General features: G+C 39.4%; 1 protein-coding gene across 3 annotated transcripts in view; it reads right to left on the bottom strand.

Moving 5' to 3' along the window:
• LOC137284259 (parapinopsin-like) overlaps window positions 1-23,143 on the bottom strand; it is a 69,390-nt gene that overhangs the window by 34,329 nt on the left and 11,918 nt on the right. Inside the window, exon 1 of one of the 3 annotated variants that reach the window (XM_067816004.1) lies at window positions 6,336-6,490. The exons of the other annotated variants lie outside the window; for them this stretch is intronic. The gene's annotated coding sequence lies outside the window, so the exon portion shown is untranslated. Of the gene's footprint in view, window positions 1-6,335; window positions 6,491-23,143 lie in introns of those variants that run through there. 3 annotated transcript variants of the gene reach the window in all.

The following is a 23,143-nucleotide window of genomic DNA, read 5'->3' as shown; positions in this document are numbered from 1 at the left end:
ATAGGTTTGCAACTTCTTTATTTTTAATAAGAGCGACGCGCCGGTGCAGCTACTAACATGGTTATCAAGCACCTGCGCATGTTATCATATTAAATATGGTAGTTGAATATTCATAGAGCTCTTCCCGTTGTCCATCACACCGGCCTCTAAATGCAACTCAAAGAAAATACCGTCGTTGCCCCATGTTTTGATTCAATAAGTTTCAGTAACCGCGCACCAGACCGTAGACAACGGTTTAAGCAGGCGCGCGGTAACATTTACTGCCAAGCGAAAAAGCATTTACACTCATCGGTGTTTGTGCTTGTGTATAAACAAAAACAACCGTGAAAAGGTTAAACCACGGTGGTGCCATAGGCGTGGTTTGGACCTACAGTTTAGAGTGTCTTCCGTCTAAATACGATTAGTAGGTCGTATTTTGGGTTAAATTCTCTTTGTGTTACTTTTTCATCCGGCACTGTGACTGAACCACTGTTAAATCAATTGCTCGTACTCTATAATATGATTTTCACAGTCTCGTCTTTTTCCTGAGCTAATCTTTGCTTGATAGCGTCAGTTCCAAGCAGGAATATGTAGGAGCTATGACAAACCTCTACAGTTAAAAAGCTCTACATTCCGTTTTTCTTAACAGTTCTTAACCCAGTTTCAACAACACTGACGGACATCTCTCTTTTTCTCCTCAGGGTGAGCTCCGATTACCCAAATAAACGCAGAATTCCGGTTAAGTCTCGATGCACCAAAAGATAAAACAGGTGTGGAAAATTGTTTTTCTGAATCGTTACGAAAGGTAAAAAAACAAACACACAAACAGACACAGCAATTCCGGTTTTTGTTTATTTCAAAGATAAAATACAATCATACTATTCTACTGAGGATTTCAAAGCATTTATGACCTCTCTCTCTCTCTCTCTCTCTCTCTCTCTCTCTCTCTCTCTCTCTTTCTATACATACATACATACATACATACATATTTTGACACGATGTATATATATATATATATATATGCGTGTGTGTGTGTGTGTGTGTGTGTGTGTGTGTGTGTGTGTGTATGTGTATATATATAAACACACACACATCAATTATATATATTCATTTCGCCAATAGCAGTTAGTTCGTTTCGCCAGCGAGATTAATATTCCGTGACGGACACAAAATACCAGCGATAATAATGTACTGATAAGACTAAAACTGAATCCTAGCTTATGAAACTCGTTCTCCTTCCACATTAGGTTAATGTCCCGAGTGACATATTTTCCCCACAATAAGCAATAGGGAGATATCTTGATATGAAAGGGGAACGAGTTTTGTATCCTATTTATTACCCTCACTGTAAATGAAAAAATCATTAAAATATAGCAATATTTTGCTTTCCTATATAGGATCAATACAATCATATGAGTTATTATAGGACTGAAAATAATGTTTCTAACCGCACTAAATATGCATGTATTAAATCCAAAGAATATGTGTCATAGCACTTTGTTCTGAAGCCTCTATGAAGTACCACATGCGTAATAAACATTTTTATACGTTTGTCCTCAAACGTTTGTCACAAGTATTGGCGATTTAGCAATTTACTGTTAGGTGCATGTTAGAAAATTGTACCGTTCGATGAGTACCAGAAATAACCACTTCCGTTCTCGATATTCATTCAGCAACATAAATACACGTTCGTACTTCATTCAAACGCAGTTAAACTCTTTTAACCTAAGTGATTACCTGGTTTCACACGCAAATACACACCGCCTTTAGTAATTAACCTTTAGCAGAGCCCAGCAAGCAATATAGCAGGCAGTTCTCCCAGTATGTACACAATGCAGTTCCATCAATCGTCGACTCACTACCGTAATCATTATTCGTAAAGATTTTGCAAATATTTGCCAACAGCTGACTCAATTGCTGCTTCTATCCTTTTAAGACAAATGTGTGTTTTGCAGACATATTAAACGCAGTTGAAGACAACAATATGGACAATATGCAAACATTAAGTAATGAGTGTTTTGTGATAGGTTTGCCCGTTGTAAACCTATGTGATCATGTGATCTGTTGTACCACTGTAGCCAATACTTGCCATGTGAAAAGTCTACTACATACTACTACTGTCATCTAGTCACTCTGTCACTTCTCAAAGCGGATTACGGGTATGGTATACAACCTGCCTTGCACAGACTGACAAACACTGAGCGTTATATATAAGAATTACATTCAATCTGTTTACTCATATTAAGAGAATTTATTACTTTTAGTTTACATAAAAAGTAATTTGCGCATCATTTCCTATTCGCAGAGGGAACATGGAAAAGAGCAAGCTCACAACTTTGAAAATACATCCTGAAATGTTTTGTATGTAGCGTTCGAATGTCCTCGAGGGTGTCTGTTTACGTACTAGTATGCGACAGCTAGTGTGTAACCTGGTGCACATTATGGTCGTAGTATTTCTGCGTCATTATCCAAGGTTCAGGAATCTATTTACATTATTCTCTATGGGATCTAAGTATTGTTCGGAATGGTCAGGTAGCCCAGTTCTCAAAGCGTTGGCATGTCACGCCTAAGATCCTGGTTTGATTCCCCATATGTCAATTTCTTGTGTCCCCCGCCGTGATATTGCTGAAATATTCTAAACGCGGCGTACAATTACACCCACTCACTTAATTATTGTTCGTTGCTACCTCGCACATTATACACTGTATAACCCTCCGAGTGCTACCTGTATACATGACACGTATTCTGATTATATAATGTGCCTAATCTCCAGGAGCAGACGTCGTATGTATTGATCCCGTATTTAATTAAACACATGCACCGGCAGGTCCATTGCTCACCTGAAAAACACTTCAACCATATGGTAGATTTAGGGTGAGTGACTTTAGTTTTACGATGCACTCAGCAATATTCCTGCAACACGGCGGCGATCTGCAAATAATCGAGTCTGATCTGACAATCCAGGGCTTGACCCGCAAAGAACCGGACAGGAATTAATCGTCAATAACCCATGCTTGTTGTAAAAGGCGACTAACGGGATCGGGTGGTTGCCACATGTCATCGGTTCCAAATTGCGTAGACCAATGTTCATGCTGTTGATCACTGGATTATCTGGTCCCGGTCCGATTATTTATAGACTGTCGCCATATAACTGGAATATGGTTGAGTGCGGCGTAACACTAAACTCACTTAATCCGGCGATCTCCGGCATGAACATCGATCTTTACTGACTGCTGCCACATAGCTGGAATTTGCTATGACACATTATCACTCCTGTGAAAAGTGAGTTTTATAACGAACTGGAAATTTATTTAGATATATGCATGTATGCGCAAGCTGTTATATGCTGTTTTTGTTGTTCAAATACTGAACAATAGGAATATATGATAATGCGCTGGTTGTTATTGTATCGGACCGGCAGTTTCAAATTTGTGCGGGCCCTTATGACCTTCACTAAATTATCTGTCAATTGGTATTCAACTGAATCTGTCATGTTACAACAACTTCACTGTAACAAATATTAACTCCTCTTTGTGCCAATATAGGCTTAACTTGATTTTGTAGAAACAGCGTACAACTGTACAATGTAGTCTGTTTTGTTTTTGTTTCTTGTTCGTTTGACTTAAACCAAATGGGCCTGCAGATTCCATTCAGGGCCTGTAGATTTTAAAAACTGCATGTACGTGGCAGCAGGCCCTGGTGGCCAGCTGGGAAATTAAACTATCGCAAACACTGTTGACGTCGCTTTCGTGATTAAATAGACGGAATATTTGATAATTATTCTGACTACGGTATGACGAAAAGGATAGAAAAAATAAGACTGCATATATGAACAGATCTTACGATTCAAACCAACTGAATGGGTAAAACTGAATGCAAAAGAAAAGCGTGTTTACACCATTCCCTATTCACGATAAAATAAATGAAATGTATGTTGCTGCAAACATCCTAAAATTGATTGAATACCTCGTATTTAGTCTAGTTTTATAAACAAATGTGTTCTTATTTTACCTTAAGCTAAATAAATGATAGATATATTAACATGGTGGAAATGCACAATATTTTATAAAGATTCTGTGACAGAATATATTATTGAAATATCGAAATGCTACACGTTCCACATCTTCAATCTGCCAAGGGTCACACTGATAACGAAGGTCCAAGAACAATATCTTGTAAGTGTCAACAGATAGAGATAGGCTAATCCAAATTATCGTGTACTTCACTCGTGGTCACACTGATATCGAATGTCCAAGACCAATATCTTGTATGTGTCAGCAGATGCATCGTGTCTTTCGCTTGTCAACGCCGTTGTGGTCAAATGCGTTATGAAAATCTTTATGTAATTCTGACAGATAGAGTAACTTAACTTGGCAGTAGGTACGTTATCGGTAGTCGAATTAGGCAATAGGATTTAGATACAACAAGTTATGAGCAATATTATAACTGAACCCGATTAGCTATGACAACTGGGAAAGGGTATAAAACAGGGACGACCACAGTCACAAATCATCCTGTGACTGTGGCGTAATAAACTCCTTGTTTATTCACTCAGGTAAGACCCTTTACTTTCTTCTACCTTGGCAAATCGTTACCATTACTGTTCAATGTTTTCTGCAGTACATTTTTGCTATCATGACCACATGTTAAGATCCTTGGCAAGGTCGTTATGTTTATGTGGAACGTGGATCGTTAATATATTTTAGACTGTATTACTCTTTATTGCTCTGTTCAGGAGCGGTATCCTAGGTACCCTAGTGGTTAGAGCGTTTGTTCGTCACGCTGAAGGCCCGGGTTCAATTCCCCACGTGGGCACAATGTGTTAAGCCCATTTCTGGTGTCCCAAGCTATTGCTGAAATATTGTTGTGTAAAACCCAACTCGCTCTCTGTATTGCTGTTCATGTTTTGTCTATTTGATAATAGTGGTTTCATGGCTGTCGTGGAGCGTGTCGTGTATTGTTTCAATTATTGTATTATGAGTAAATACTTTCTAGTGTTGAATGATCCTGGTATAATGTATAGAGTGTGTTCGACACTGTGTATTTCATTATGTACTGCGTAATGTTGTTTTGGATATGCTAGTATTATAAGATGTATGAACGGAAATTGGGTTGATGTTATGTGTTAGAAAATGTATCTTGATTTATGTAGTATGTGTCGTGTACATCGACGTATGATGATTGTGTACTTTGTATATCAGCATATAATGATAATGTATCTTGGCAACTGATTACTGATTGTCAATATGTTGTAATAATTATTTGTACCTAATCATGTAAAAATCATCCTGTGACTGTGGCACAATAAATTCCTTGTTTATTCACTCAGGTTCTCGTGTTGTGTGTGGGTTGGTATAGTTACACCTCCTAGCTGCCAAGCGAGCTGATTCCCCAAACTCGCGAGTTAACAGACAGACTGGGAAATCATCATTTGAACGTATAGAAAAGTGTAAGGTATATAGACGTATGTGTACAATGCCTCATTATGCAAATGACCTGTTCCAGTGCGGCTGCTACCAATAGCCATTGCGGCTTAAACTGGCCGAGGTCATCAAATCATTTATCTGAAAACGAACGCCAGGATCAGTGGTGTATACATTCCAAGCAAAACGGTAAAGCAGTCAACACTGGCAAGGAGAACAAAGATATACAGCACACCATCCCTCCCTTATCCTATCACTGCCTGATACCGTTTGCTCTCAGATGTCAATAAACTATGGGAAGTCAGATAAACTCGGTTATCTTTCTAGTATTGATACTCGAAAGGAGCATCCCGAAACATCATCTTTAAAGTTCATTCTACGTTTGCCCTTCTCTCATTACATGAAGCACACTAAACTTTTGAGATTTGTTTGTTTTGTGCCAATTTTTCATGCTGTACCTACCAAGAATGTCGGTCCTTTGGAGGGTCATTGCGAGAGATTTTCAACATACGCGTAGTTTCATGTATTTATTTACCGAAGTATTCACATTGTCTTTACAGAGAATGCTGCCATTGCTGTATCAGATAGTGTGAGAACTGCTTGGTATGATGCTGTATTTGAAACAAAGATTATATTTATTTTTAATGATTCCTGTATACGACTAAAGTTATTTCCTTAAAACGTCAAACAGGTTTGGAATAATTTTCAAGAAATCTAAAATGGTACCGGTGGTTCGATCCGGTAACTTGTTTGACTCGGGTAATGTACCCGATGACGTGGATCGCCTGACAATAACCATCCCAGGATTGTCTGCTCCAGACCAACACCCTATCAAAAATCTTTACAAAAAACGAAAACGTGTCATAAAAAACCCATTCTACTCTGAGAAACACTCATCAGAAAAAATGTCGGCATATTTAACATACATCTTACCTTTCCGTCTGTGAAACGTCCTCCATGCTAACTTAAAACAACATCCTATCAGGAGAGCAAGAATGAAACATCTGACAGTGAGAAACAGTTTCATCCGTATAACTGCGGTGATTCCTTTCAGTGTATGTGTATGTTATAATGATTCTGGTGCTAATGAGAAACCTACACATGAGATTCCGGCGTAGCCGAGCTCTGTAACACGCCCATCTATTGATTTCTAAATATGCTACCGACAGTCCTCTGCTCACTTTTTATTATTCCGGTGTACAGGAATGTACTCGAGGTGCCTTTCAGAGGTAAATATAGCATGGGGACCGCGTTGTGGATGCTTGTGGGGCAAAGATAGATTCCGATTTCGGGGAGTACTCAACTCTGTAGTACTCCTCTGCAGTTTACAGTGTAAATGTCAAAAGAAGTTTGCAAAGTGCGTTTGTGTGACAGTAAATAACAAACAATAAATTATCGTGGATATACGGAAGAAATAGTTGTGTAAATGTTTTGGACTGAGGGCACATGCCATGATTTGATACATGGTCAATATAAATTAAGGCCACCTTAAGCGTTAAACACTCAGATAAATGATACATAGAAGAACAACACAGCACTGAATACATGTGGCATATCAAATCTGAGTGTATAATTGATATTGGTTTTGCACCTCTTCACATGGTGTACCCGTGTGGGGCATCGAACAGCGTTCGAAATAACCGCCGGTCCGGAAGCCCAGCGCCTGTTGTTATTGTATCGGGCCGGTAGTTTCAAATATGTGTGGGCCCTTATGACCTTCAGTATATTATCTGTCAGTTAATTAGCAACTGAATCCGCCATGTTACGATAACTTACAGTTTCACAGTAAAAAAGTGTCAACTTCGATTCTCTGTGTGCCATAGGCTTCACTTGATTTTGTAGAAACAGCATAATGAAACTAGTCTTTTTTTCGGGTTTGATTTTAGCCAAATGGGCCTGCAGATTTCATTCAGGCCCTGTTAATTTTGAATCCTGCATGTACCTAGCAGGCCCTGATGACCGGCTGGTATCCAGCCATGTGGACACTCGGAGTAGGAGTAGTTCCTCGTGAATCTGTGTATGTCGTCAGATTTGGTGAGTTGGCTGACTGTCATCACACCACGAGGACGTGCACCCTTGCTCATCATGTCAATCACTGGATAGTTTGATGCAGATGAGATTGCTATCACAGGCCGCTATCATGACATTACATGCATGACAGAAACCCAGACAGGCTAAAGAAATCTGTAAACAGCTAAGTATAACCCTACTTTGGGTGATCAAGTGATTATGAAGACAGTTATCAGTCACCATGATGTCTCAGTAGAAATCATATTTCATCGAGACAGGTGTTATGGTTTTGATTTTTTAAATTGTCGTCCGTGTTTTCTCACTTTAGGGGATAATATATTGGGGAAACTGAAAGCATTACAGTACAAAATGAAGTTCGAACCCTAGGTACTCATCTGCTTCAGGTAAGACTCACAGCTAACGCTCACCATATTCGTCATGGAAAGAGTTTAAAAGAATGCAAATTACTCCCTTGGTTATTCAACTTTAAGGATTGTTTTAAGAGGTGTACATGTAATATAATTTAGTGCTATGGTCAGTGAGTGAATTATAATTTAACGTCACATCGGCAATATTTCAGCTATATCGTGACGAGGACATTTAACACTGAAATGGAATATATGTACACTATAAAAACCTGTCGACGATGGACAGTAAAAATACTAGAATATCACAGATGTAAATATAAGACTAGCATGAAAAACTAAAACAATGCAATTAAAGAAGACAATACATAATAAAACACGAGCTATAGGTGGCCAACAACTGAAGGTAGATCATGGGTGAGTGAGTGAGTTTACTTTTACGCCGCACTCAGCAATATTCCAACTATATGGCGACGGTCCGTAAATAATCGAGTCTGGACCAGACAATCCAGCGATCAACAACATGAGCATCGATCTGCGCAATTCTGACCCGATGACATGTGTCAACCAAGTCAGCGAGCCTGACCACCCGATCCCGATAGCCGCCTCTTAAGACAAGCATAGTCGCCGTTAAATGGCAAGCATGGGTTGCTGAATGCCTATTCTACTCCGCGACCTTCACGGGTCAGCGACCATGGGGACTTACAATACATTTGCTACTTGCCATTTACCTGCCACAAACGGTGGCAAGTTTATGGAATACTAGCCAAAATTAAAATAGCAAGAATACTACGATTAAAAATTCGGTAGACTTAAATTTACATCGAATGTTTTCCCTCTCGGGTGTTATGGACAGTCATGTAAATAGCTTAGATACGAATGTTCCAAATTTGACGGCACTGTAGAGTGAAATAACAAGCGTGTCATCTGTCCATCCTCACATTTCTATCTTATAGTGTTAGCGTGTACCATTATGCTATTATATTGGGGAAAATTCTGTGGTGTATGAGTGAGTGAGTATTTTCGGCCTCATATCAACAAATCACGGCGAACACCAACAATGGATTCCACACATTGTACCCAAACAGAGAATCGAACCCGGGACATATTATTCAGGTGAAAAAACACGTTATCTGCGTAAACATCGGAACCAACCGTGACGTGACAATAAAAGTATGTAAAAAAGCTGTTTCTGTATTCCATGAAGTATTATAGAAACTATTATATATAACACGCCCATAGAGGCAGTACCCATTCAATGACCAATGACCTACATTTCACAGGACCTGTCAATCAAAATAAGAGGCAGGAAGACATATACACGTCAGACTGCATCACATCGGAACAAATATATCAGGAAGAATGGCTGTTTCAAACGAGGTGGTCAGAAACCGATAAAATAATTTAAAACCAATGGTCCACTGTACACAAAAAGCTGAAACATGCTGTTTAAGAAACGATTCAGGAAACATTGCATTTCTTTCAAATTAAAATAAATTACCCGTGCGAGCGTAAATACATACTAGTGATCTTGCAAGCCCTAAAGATATGTTGTTTCCTTGCTCTCAGGCTTCGGTATCAAACGGTGGTTTGACCGATCCTGAACATGTAAGGATATCGCATTACTATCTTCACTAGCACAGCCCACTGAAAATATTCCAATAGTCTGGAATATGCTTTGAACTACGCCAAACTACAACAATGTTGCCGGTTGGTTTTTGTCCTTTCGCAGGCGTCATGCAATCTCATCAAATAGATGTTCCAAAGGATAGCTGTCTTGAGAGGTATTTTTTCATCTACATGTTTCAACGAGCCATATCAATGAAGCACTCCACTCGCCTCTTGCGACAAGCTTTGGTAGTTGAAGAACAATTGTCATGCGAATGGAAAATACTGACTTGACGCAGTACAACAGTGACCCTGATCAATGTTTATTGATCAAGCAGCATAAACAAATCACGATCTATATTTTCTTGTTTACAATTAGCTAGGCTTCTGTATATTTGAGAAGTATTTGAATGTAGTAACATATAAGAAGATGAACCGAAGGTAGTAAATCACTCTAATGGACAACTGCCTGCCACTTTAGTAAATGTTGTGCATTGTTGTGCAAATAAGTCATGGATATTACCTCTGTGTACTGTGTGTCAAAATATTCAAGCATGGTCAGAAGTGGTTCATTTTTTAAGCAAACTCGAAAGCTTCCACGCGACTATACCGTTCCAAACAGACACAATACATTTTCAATGTTTTATCTTTCGCTTTCAATGTTCACAGACACACACACATCCTTGGCTTCATATTGGTGACAGTGTAAATTAATGAGGTTCCCATATACACTGTACAACAGTGACCCTGATCAATGTTTATTGATCAAGCAGCATAAACAAATCACGATCTACTAGACCTGACTGTCATCAGTGTTATCAGGAAACAAGGCAGTAAACAATGCAACAACTTACGAACATCTTCATTTGAATTGATTGTTGAGTCGCTTTGCTATTATATAGAACTAATCAGGTACATCTGCGTTTTTGTTAGTGACTGACAGTGTTGGCTTTAACGCTGCTTTCAACCATATTCCAGTGTCATTAAACGTTGTATTACTGCTTAAACAAACAACATCTGAAAATATGTCACCCAGTATGAAGACTGAAAGCAAAAGATAAAACATTGAAAATGTATTGTGTCAGTTTTCTTTGCTGTTTGGAACAGTACATTATGAAATCCTATGCCATTGCGGGGGATTTGAAGAGGTGTTGGTTTTAAAACTACATTGAACGGAAATAGTACGTGATGAGATACCAGATCGATGTTTTTATCATCATCCAACATTTTGAAGTAACACAACACCAACCCGACAGTGTTTCACTGCTCACTACCGAGAGAAAATAAACAGATCGCTTGTGACAAAATATAGAATACAGCCATTCTCACAGTGAAATGAGACATGCATATCATACTGATAAAATATTTTTTGTAGTTTTGCTTACAATAAATTAGCAAATTGTGACTGTGTTGGGGCATATTTGCACAGGCATGTATAAGATGATGATTTGTTAAAACCCGGAACCAAAGGATGAGCTGAAAAATTACCGGTTGGCTCTTAAACCATAAAGAACGTTTTCAGAAAGGGCGCATTTGGCACCATTTAGCGTCGCCACGAGAGATATATCATATCTTTCTCTCAGACATGACTCGGTTCATTTATCTGTCTGTTACCGTAGTCCCTTTGGTTTATTTTCTTGTTTACAATTAGCTAGGCTTCTGTATATTTGAGAAGTATTTGTATGTAGTAACATATGAGAAGATGAACCGAAGGTAGTAAATCACTCTAATGGACAACTGCCTGCCACTTTAGTAAATGTTGTGCATTGTTGTGCAAATAAGTCATGGATATTACCTCTGTGTACTGTGTGTCAAAATATTCAAGCAAGGTCAGAAGTGGTTCATTTTTTAAGCAAACTCGAAAGCTGCCACGCGACAAAGTAATGACTATACGATCCTCATTAGGTTAGTTCGACATTGGCGTAGGGAATTAATCCAGGGTAAGGTATTTTAAGTCAAAATAGTATCATTTTCTAGATTATGAGATCAAAGAACTTAATTATAGGCGTACACATATACACACCTTAATGTAGACTCTCTGTGCACTACACTTTCAAACTAACGTAAGTAGTAAGAAGCATGCAGAATAATGGAGGTAGTGATGTCGTCAAATGTGAAGCTGGTGGAGGCGTCATCCACGTGGGAAGATCAAGGGAAGATCAAGGCGCTGTATTTTCGTATCACAAATCAAACTAGATACTGTTCGCATGGGTGAGGACGGACGAGATGCGACGTCCAAACACTGTGATTATACATTATCGCCAGCGTTCAAAAGGTTGTTTAAGGATGGCAATTGCACAGGCTTGTGATCAGGTTGCACCTCGCCCTATCGTATATGGGAACCTCATTACCTTACATTGTCACCAATATGAAGCCAAGTGTGTGTGTGTGTGTGTGTGTGTGTGTGTGTGTGTGTGTGTGTGTGTGTGTGTGTGTGTGTGTGTGTGTGTGTGTGTGTGTGTGTGTGTGTGTGTGTGTGTGTGTGTGTGTGTGTGTGTGTGTGTGTATTGCACTTAATATTTTCACCGAGGGAACATCGCCAGTTTTGCAGCTAGAGAAATTATCGACATCAATGGCCTTAGTCAAGGCAAGTTTGAAAACAAAGATTAGACGTTTTTAGCTTTGTCAGCAAGTGGTTAGCGCGCTTACCAAAGAATGAAACTATTTTTAGTATCCATATTTGATTATTTTACTTGTATCGTATGTGAGTGAGTGAGTGAGTTTAGTTTTACGCTGTACACAGCAATATCCCAGCTGTATGGCGGGGGTCTGTAAATAATCAATTCTGGCTAGACAACCCAGTGATTAACAGCACGGACATCGATCACCTACAATGGGACACGATTTTTCAACCAAATCAGCAAACTTGACCTGCCGCTTCCGTCAATCGACTCTTATGACAATCTTGAATTACTGAAGATAATTCTAATGAGGGGATCTTCATGGGACGTACCCCATGCATAAACAGTTTTGGTTACATTGTTTGAATCGTTAACTGTTACACACATAAACATGTGTGTATCTGAAGTAGAAAATGTGTGTTTTGGTCTATTCGAAAGTACAAAATCACAAGACGAATTAAGTCACTATTTAGCCCCTGAACACCACCTGTAAGAGATTAAACGACTTAAACAAACCTTTATCACCAAACACAGCATCCAGCAACTCGCTGACCGTTTTCCGATCTTGAAACACCCCTGAACGGAGGCAAAATCCAATTCCAAGAAGCTAACAGCCACCACAGTTGATCAAGGCGTTGATATCACCGTTTGTCCGACAAATTTCTAGCGATCGTTTACGTGTTTCAAAATAGGTCGTAGGAACCACCTTCCGCCCAGCATCTGAAACAACCTCGGCTACCATAAACATCGGATCGGCTACAGCGTGAAAATGGGCGAAACGTTCACGAGCTCACATACCAATATGTTCGAGATCATACTGGCTTTCTAACGGAAGCAGTCAAAGTCTGAGATAAATCACCATCAGGCTTCTATGATTGGTTTATTACCTTGTAACGAGAAAGAGTTACTCGCCTGATCACTGAAATCGTAAATTATATGCAGTAAAACATGTACTACGTCTAAACGATGCTGAAATCCTTAGATCTACAGAATTAGACCAATGGCTCGTTACATTAGCAGAGATGTTCTGCGGCTTCAATTTTCCTGTAATATTGTAAACGCCTTTGGATAATGTGATGTACATCGGTTGAAACGCTCGGGGTTCTGCAAACAAAACGTGTAAGATTTTAACCTGAATAATGGCGACAACCCCTTTTTTATCTTCACTGAGCAATCAGTTGTTAACCGACCTGCAGATGAACCCTAACAACTTCTTAATGGTCTCAAGAGACGTGTCCCGATCACCTTTTTCTCTCATCAGGTGAATGACAAATCACATGTCGATTACTCGACAAATAGAGTAATGTTCTTGGTATACTGTTCAGGGAAGAACAATTACGATACTCAGGCATTCGGGGAGTCAGTATGGTTAAGGAAATTAGGGAAGTGTATAACGAAGTTTTGAAGACAGAGTGCTGGATAGAATAGATTGCAAAGTGTTGAACCTATCTACTATCCAAGTAGAGAGTTTTCAACCTGGGACTAAAGATTAATTGGTTTTGGATACTTAATTCTCTTTTTTCGCTGGTTTAGTTTCTTCCAATGATTGATTGTGTGTTTTCTGTTTGTTATGTGTTAAAGATGGCACATTTGACGTTAACACATTTTGATGTATGTCAGTTGAATTTCTACTCGGATTGGCAACGATGAAGAGGGAAGTAAAGCTTAGAAATGTTTAGCATATCGAGGTCATTTGACCCATCAGTTTTGATCCTTCATCAACTGTTCCAGTGTTTGATCATGATCCTTTACGTCTGCTGCGTGTTTGTGTTGTGTGTGTGAGTGTGTGTTGTGTGTGTGAGTGTGTGTTGTGTGTGTGAGTGTGTGTTGTGTGTGTGAGTGTGTGTTGTGCATCAGCAACAGCCAAAGGCACGCTCCCCTTATCGCGGATATCTCATCTCTGTTGGATGTTGAATTACAAGACAGAAGCTCATGATGAAGTGAATATAGGAACAGACAACTCTGCTTACATCAGATATTTCCTACAAACATGAACGAATTTTTGTGAAAGCAAGAAACATGACGTTTAATTCTAAATGCATAATATGTGTTTCAAAACGAAAACATATTGCTACTAGTTCCATGGCGACCAATTACATCACGAACATACATTGCATTCAACAAAATATGTTTCTGTGAGTCTAATGGGGTAAGATGGAAGTAAGGCATCCAAGGTGGAGGATACTTGGATATTGTCTCTCATTAGTCTCAGCAAGCGGTCAGCAGGTTGCAATAAGCTGCAAAATCCACACATCAGACCCTTCATGTCAAAGATTGTCAAATCAACAGTAAATGGCGTTTGCACAGTGCTAATTATGTCTACTGTTGTTCCTCATGTCCCGCATGTCAAACATTTCAGATACTTCATACAAGTATTTGTTGCAATTATTTTCATTTTTATGATGCCCGTTTAATGACTCTAAATGGTAATCAATGTATTTTATCGAATAGAAATATGACATTTCTTCAAAATGCTTCCGTATTCAAAAATGGGTCTTTCAGACAGTGCAGAATACAATCAACTGATCACGTCCTGTGAAGTGACCAGGTGAATCGTGTACTCCGCCTTGTGAACCATTCCAAATAACCATCAGGCCATGAACTGATAACGTGTTATAAGGGATTCAAGTGACACATGTTGACCTCAAAAAGTGAAAAAAGGAGCATGCCATGACCGAAACGCACGCAGTTTGATACATACACGCTCAAGGACAAGGACACTTACACAGAGGCTGATTTTGTGAATTGAAAAAAAATCTGTTTTCTTGTTTTCTGCAAATGTGGAAAGTGCATGATATCAGTGATGAAGTGACATCACCTGAACATGTCGCCTGCCACAACACTTGTGGGGAAACATCACTGTATAACATACTATATGGCCATGGGAATATACAAAATTCCTTATGAACTTTTGATATAATTATCTTACAAGATACGAAAACAATAATAGCAATATACTGATGGGCATCATGTGTATTGTTGGTAATCTTGTGTACTTGATAATGAGTTCGTTTAACATAAATCATTGACATTTCATTCAACTGATTATACTAACCAGAACCGGAAATTAAGAGACATATCAGACAAAAACCATACCGATAGGACATACTGACCTGTGCTGGGGGCATCCCGCTTAATTACCTGACAACCATTCACGACTAAACGACACATGTTGCTTTAAAGACTTGTTTTTGTCAGAATCACGTGTTCCTTAACTTCTGTTGACAAGTATATGATCCAAATATGATATCTATGAAACGCCAGAGCTTCCAACTCCATGAAAAAGCTTTAGAAAATATGGCGGGGAATGCATTGTCGTCAGTTAATCCCCCTGAAGCCAACTTGCAAATTCTCCTCTTAGAAAAGTCACTGAAAACGAGTGTGACTTTAAAAGGTCAGGATTCGAGAAGCGGATTTTTGTTTTTAATTCTTATTTGAACCCATGAGATTCATGGGTTTTCTTCGTGCTTGTCTGAGATGAGTAATAGAAGTGTCAGTCTCAATCCAAAGGCGTTAGAGTTGACAGGTATTCGACTCTGTACGTTTTTATTCAGGTCAATCGACATACTTATGAATAAAAGTTAAGCGCCCCGTGTTCATTCTTGGACCAATATAGCGCAAAAACAAACTGGGCTGCAGTGAAACTCGTCTCCGTCAGTTAAACATCAATCGTATAACGACAAATCATTTCTTTGCGATCTCACATGTTTATGGATGAAGTTATGGATGGTGTCGAAAGTCCCGCCAGCCATAATACCACTAAATTACTATCAGTTATAACGCATTATTCATGGGTTACAGCGGAATACATGGATGCTCAATGTCACAGCATCAATTCGTAACCAACAACTACGACTAAAGCTGGTGTTGGTATTGGTCCTCTTCAAACATCCTCTGTGGCAAGTGGTGTCTAACGAGCTAGCTGATGTAATTGGTGGATATTGTAGATAGTCTCAACCTTGGAATGTCTTGTCCAGACAGGATATTGCACCCACCACCGACTTACTGCCAGAGTGATAGGAATGTAGAAAAAAAATTATAAAATACCACTTAGGGTTAGTGAGCGAAATAGTTTCGCAGTTGATGTAGATACAAAATGACCCATTAAAAATTCACTAGTCAGTCGGCGAGTGACTGTGGAGATATACTGGTTAGGGGCAAGCGGGCTATTAGCTAGTTCTCACACTGTGCAAGGGCATTTTCTGTCACAGAAAGGCTAACGAGATTGGCCATTGATCCGCATACTCAGACATAGCCATCTTTCAAAAATACTCTTAGAAGAAGAGACATTGTAACTTGTGTAAGAAAATACCTTGAAGTAGTTTTTATGTTTCTGTATACAGAGGACTGTTTGGCACGCATGTAGCATTTCTTTACAAGAAGAACAATTTGATTCATATTTAGATGTGAATGGTTGACGGTAGATAGATTTACCCACAAAGATCACAATATGCGTCTCTAACCTTGCGTGCAAATATTTTGTAACCGCTGATGTACAATCGCGTATGCTTTCCTTGCGGATATACAATGTGACTACGAAAACAGATTAGAGATCAATCTCACGCAGCTGAGTAAGTTCTCTGGAGAACAGTTAACAACACGTCAACGTCACTTGAACGCCGTCATTTGTGAATGTGACTGCGGTCGCGTCTAAAAGTAGTGAGCTTAGTTTTACGCCGCGCTAAGCAATATTCCAGACATAAATAATCGAGTCTGGAACAGACAATTCAGTGGGAAACATCATGAGCATCAATATACGCAATTGTGATACGATGACGTGTCAAACAAATCAGCAAGCCTGATCACCAGTTAGTCGCCTCTTGCGACAATCAGGTTGCTGAAGATAAGTTCTAACCCGGATCTTTTCTGGTCCAGCAGTCATTGAGTGATCACGTTATGCTGCATTGAGGACAAACATAACTTTTCGCTGATTGCCGGACCGCTCTGGACCGATTCGCACGGCGCTGAATAGCTGAATATCTGGATTTGATTCTGCACGTAGGTACAGTGCCCATTTCTGGTGTCCAACCCCAATATTGCTGGAATATTGCAAAAACAAGCGTAAAACCATACTCACTCGCGCTGTTATCGATGCTGTGCCTTCCTGATCATGTTTGGAGACAATTTGTACATCTTGCTTATGACCATATGCAACCTTCTCAAGGAATTCACATAACAAGTCCATGTTGGTAACGTAAATGATTGAACAGTTTGATACACTCGAAGTTGTCAGGTGCAAAATACGTAAAAATAGTATTTGCTTCGCGTTTCAATAAATACTAGCTTCTGATTAAGTAATAATAGGGGCATATATTTTCATGTTGTCGCAGATGTCTCGCACAGAGAATTCTATCGGATAATGCATGTATATGTCGAATATACATCAATGAGTTCAAATGGGCCGGTATTTCTGCGAATGCATAGCGTTAAGGGCAAAAATTAGTTTAGTTAGCGTAGTCCGATACGAACTCAGTGAAACTGCGGACGTATATTCCGGACCTGGATGAATGACTGTTTCATATATGAAGTAGTTGTTCAACATGTAGCTTATGTAGTGTATGATTTAAAGTACCCTGGTGTGGTGCCACTGTGGTGCGTGTACGGTTGACAACTTATTGTGTGAAATAACATTCAATATGCCACTGCTTTCTCGTCTTCACCACAGACATGAACTGGGGGCGGTCACAAATGCTTCAAATTCCTATCACCATACATACAGCCGAAAACATGAAACAATTTCAATGAAAGAAGCTGGTCTTACCTAGAAGCTCATTTGTTAACGCTGCAACCACAATCGCCAGGAACACATATCGCCACCTAGTTCCCCGAGATCCCCATTCCGTGGTGAATTTCTACATTTCATTTAAACAAGTGACAGCTAATTCAGCAGTGACGCACGACTCCACATACTCGGACACAATTTGTGAGAGTAACACAAATAGAAGATGGAATACTGCACTTCCACTCTGTCAGGGAGCACGACATACATTTCAACAAATAGGATTTACTTGCATACAAACTACTCAACAACGCACAACAGTACGTCAGCGGAATCTCAAATGATATTGTTCATACTTCAAGTGAAGTAGTTGATATTTAGCGTCACATCGGCAGCGCTTTCAGATATGTCGTGACGAGATTGTCTGAACATTTTTGACTTTGAAAATGAGCATGCCATTTGGTATATTATGCAACATGTGATCGAAAGAAAGGAAAACAACTAGATAATCATACTTAGAATTAAAACTTACATCTTACGTTAATACAAATGGCATCTTTGAGAATACCATGTAATACAACCTCAACAGCTGAAAGTAGATCACGACACTAGGGACCATGGGGACTTACAGTACATTTGCCACTTGCATGGACCAAAGCTAGGTTTACACAAACACTTCAGGCGTTGGCTGTGTTTGGAAAAATGGTCCCATAATTTAAAATAACAAATATTCCACGTTAAAAAGCTGCTTTTAAACAAACAATGATTAAAATATTACTTACATTATGAAAGTGATTACTCTTGATTACGCTGAAATATGTATCTCTTGTGGTGGAAAAGTCAAGCAGAACATGCTTGACCGTGATTCTCTCATCACACTCATTCTCTCATACAAAACGAGGGATCGTCTCCTTTCAATGAATATTCTAAAGTATATCGTCGCGTAATGCAGTCATCAAATCAGGACTGACAACCCAAGTAGATATAACCAATATAGAGTTCTATTTCATGTAATTTATTAATTATCCACTTGGGTGTCTCGCGTCTTCTGCATCATAAGACGGATATAGGATCTGATCATATCTTTATAATCAGAGTATGAAAAAACAGGTGGTGTCACATAATTGATGAGTTCTGTCTGACTAGTAAGGTAAGTTTCCAATAGCCTGAAGGCAAGAAAGAGAGTCGGAAAAGATTGATGATATGTACTGTTTAAGTTTAGGGTGTCTGAATATATTTAAGAGTTGTTAGTGTGCCGTACGTTTCTGCTGTACAAACAGAGTTGTTATCGGGTATTCCAGGAGATACTTTTCTGGATCCAATGACAGTGGCACAAGTAACACTGAACGATCTGTAAATAAGGATTTGTATGTATTACATTTAGTTTTTTAAATTGAGCATATACTTGTCTATATGGTAATTCATTCGTTTCTGATTTCCTTAGCTATGTCGGTGTATGCCGTTGTAAGGCCACTGTAAGGTCAGTTTTTGGCCTAACCAATTGCCAAGGAGGACTAAACAGAAGGCATAAAGGATATATAATTTCTAAGTCAAGGCCTCCTAGAGGAGGAATAAGAAATAACTTCTTGCTGTAAGAATCCTCACAAGAAGAGTTAAAGCACACTCAGTTAAATGCAGGGTTAGCCTTGTCATAATGTAGTTCTGTTATGTATAATTGTAAAGATAATTTCATTGGTCGTTATATAAGAGAGAGGGCTCATCAACCTCGACGTGCAGACTGTCAACAGGAGAACTTCTGACGGATCCAAAACATAATTTTAGACAGTGGTGCTTGACAGAATCCTGTAGTTTTAGGTTGCTTTAGCAGGTTCCCCATCAGTGTAGGAGGGTAGTTAGATTCCCTCCCAACTCTGTGTTTTCAGGAATATATCTTTAGGTATATGGCATGCAGAAGAAAAGTTACATTTGAGTCGAAACATAGGCCCAAGGACTTGGCTTCCTTTACAACTTTGTATCTGAAAATTTAGTTTTCAAGACACCATGTAAGTGTTTTGTTTCAACAAAACTGCCGTTGCCGTTTAATAGCATACATGTTTATGAAACGATACGAAATGTTAGAATCGTCCACACAAAAGATATCCATCTATTAAATCATGTAAAGCCTGGGATAAACTGTTGGCCCTGATACTAAACACTGTAACAGACAACATGCTGCCTTGGCACACCCATATCCTACAATGCTTTAAGGTGAACAATCTGTATATTGCACTGAACATATACTCCACACATTAGTGTACCCCGCGTAAGTACAGATCGAACTGCAGAGAGACGGGCAGCTTAGTGGAGAGAATGTTTCCTCATCATGCCGAAGAGCCGGCTTTAACATGGTGGGGCACATGTCTAATGTGTGGAGCACATGTCAGAAGTTCCCAGGGTGAGTGAGTTTAGCTTTACGCCGCACTCAGCAATATTCCAGCTATATGGCGGCGGTCTGTAAATACTCGAGTCTGAACCAGACAATCCAGTGATCAACAACATGAGCATCGATCTACGCAACTGGCAACCGATGACATGTGTCAACCAAGTCAGCGAGCTTGACCACGCGATCCCGTTAGTCGCCTCTTACGACAAGCATAGTCGCCTTTTGTTGCAGAAGTTTCCAGACGAAATATTGCTGAAATATTACTAAAAATCCACACTCGTTCATCCATGTACACAAATGCTTGGAACTGACTAATCAGTGATATATTCAACATGTTTATAATTGTGTGTCGGCCGTAATGGTTGCAAAAATGCTGAACTGGCATTATGCACAAAATCTCCTCGCTCACAAAATTCACAAGGTATTTCAAAGTCATGCTCTTTGATGGACCTGTTTCGTATCTGAAACCGGTCAGGTATGGTACAATTACACAATCACAATGGGATCGCCACTGTACATTATACCCAATGTACAGTTAAAATGACCTAAATTAAGTCCATAAACTTTCATGACATGGGACGAGGGACGCCACGCAACAAGGAAAATGTGCTTTTTCTTACAAACAATGAGGTCTATCATACCTTAAGTGTAGCGTAATAAAGTATGGCTATGTTACGAAAATTACACTTACATGAAGACGCTGCAAATTTCTTGCCCTGAGAAATTTACTTAAAACACATCCATGAAGATTCGGGTTAGAACTGATCATCAATGACCCATGCTTGTTGTAAGCAGCGACTGACTGATTTGGGTTGTTATGCTCGCTGACTTACTTGACACATATTATCGTATCCCAGCTGCGTAGATCGATGCTCATGCTATTGACCATTGTCAGTGGATTGTCTGGTCACGACTCGATTAATTACGATATAACTGCCATATACTAGTAACTGATTTGCTGAATACGGGGTAAAACTAAATTCGCTCCCTGACTCGCGTAAACGTGGAGTTGCGTGCAAACTGTTTCCACTGCCAGTAACCACGCCAGTCCATGATACAGTATCATCACTGAGTATGGTGCATTACCTGAAACAATCATCGCCATGTGCGACGGTCTGGGTTTTGACATGGGGCCACGGTCGTCGTGACATGACCATTATACAAAAACAAAACCAAAGAAAAACCCGTCTATTCTAATTCTAGTCAGTATTTTTTGGCTGAGTAACCAACGTACACTGTCCAAAATTACGTATTCCTGTGTTCAGAGACAGACAGGGCTCTTAGGGCAACCACACGCGATTTGACAATTTTGTGACTGTGGGATACAGACAATGTTTGTCGTCATCTTGCCATATTTTAGGGGGTAATATTAAGATAAGTGCTTTCGTCAATGGATAACTAATGTGGATTCGCTGCGCCACTTAACAGAAAGGAAGGACCGATGCTAGCAGGAATATGTTAGATCATCGGAAGTACTTTGCCAGCGCCATACCATCAGTAGATTATGACGTAACCTGATGTAAATCAAAGGTATTCGGGGAAAAAGTACAGTCGGCGTCTTTGATCTTTGAGGGAAGCGTCTCTGACGTCTGAGAGGAACCATCGCCAATATTAGTAACAACAGACGGAAATTACATGTCATGAATATATCGATTCAAGATACACTTATGCAACTGTTGTTAATGAAATTGGTATTTTACCATTAAAAATTAAAGCAGTTTAAAATGTTTAAAGAGCCAAATGCATTTTCAGTTCCTTGCAAGACTTGTACATACCCTAATTAATTTCCTAAAATCAGAAATATGGTCAACATAAAAAGCATGACGTGAATATCTTCAAAGAGCATTAATGGGAAAGCAGATGAACAAAGTGTGTGTGACATTGCGAGTATCAATTTTACTAATGTACATTTCAAAAGAAACGCTAAAAATGAAACAGATCTGTATAGACGTACAACGGTTTTGGTTTCTCTCTGCTTCCTGAGCTCAAGGTCTAGGTTTCAATACGTCTTCTAATCTAACTAACAGGATGAGATCACAGAATTCTCTGTCTGCAGTATTTCAGCCAACGTTGTAGATATTTGGAAGCCACCCCTCAAGATAAGTTCCTTGAATAACAACACATTGCCCCGAGACTAAGTTATTGTGCTTTGTGACCAAGTTATATATTTAGTAAGTTACATGTATCTGTGCTTTAGTTATCTTCAGCTTCTTCAGCTTTTCGTTGGGAACGTTTACAATAAATAGAGGATCTCACCTAAGTGTGTACTGATATCAAATATATCAAGAAGAGTTGATAAAGTAACAAATATCTGATGCTTGTCGAGGATATCATTACCTTTATCAACGAGTGTTGATATAATTTTTATAACTAGACACGAAGGTGAGATTCTATTGATCATCCAAAATCATTCTTCGTGTTTCAGTGAAACACAGCACTGACATTAGATTTCTAGTGGAACGACGACTGGTCGTAATCATGAACATGTATATGTACACACCCAGTGCTGAATAGACTGTAACTCAAGCTTTCAATTTCCTACAATGTAATACTGTTCCTTGGCTTTGTCCTAGGCCCAAACCTTACTAACAGAACAGTTTCACTTTGTTTTAGTGCGTGCATGCTTGTGTTTGGGATTACACTCACAAATGAAAGCACGAATTTGGGGGATTGGGTCCCATTAGAGATTCGAGGCGGGACACAGTGGGAGTGACATTAGAACGTGAGCTGTGAACAGTCATTACCTGATGCAGGGAATCACCGCAGCTTCCACAAAAATGGATTTGGTTGGTTGGTAGGGTTTTCGTGTATTTTCGTGTAATGTCGCACTCGGCAATATTCCGCTATATGGCGTCGGTCTGTAAAGTAATCAAGTCCAGACCAGACAGTCCACTGGTCAACATCATGAGTATCACCCTAAGTTATATGGATCAATGACATTGTGCCATCCAAGTAAACGAGCCTGAAAACCCGATCCCGTTAGTCGCCTCTTTCGACAAGTACGGATTGCGGAAAACCCAGATCTTCTCGAGTCC

This window comes from Haliotis asinina, chromosome 5 (assembly GCF_037392515.1).
Source record: "Haliotis asinina isolate JCU_RB_2024 chromosome 5, JCU_Hal_asi_v2, whole genome shotgun sequence".
NCBI classification, from domain to species: domain Eukaryota; kingdom Metazoa; phylum Mollusca; class Gastropoda; order Lepetellida; family Haliotidae; genus Haliotis; species Haliotis asinina.
The sequence above is the reverse complement of the archived record's forward strand: the minus strand, read 5'-3'. Positions and strand labels throughout refer to the sequence as shown.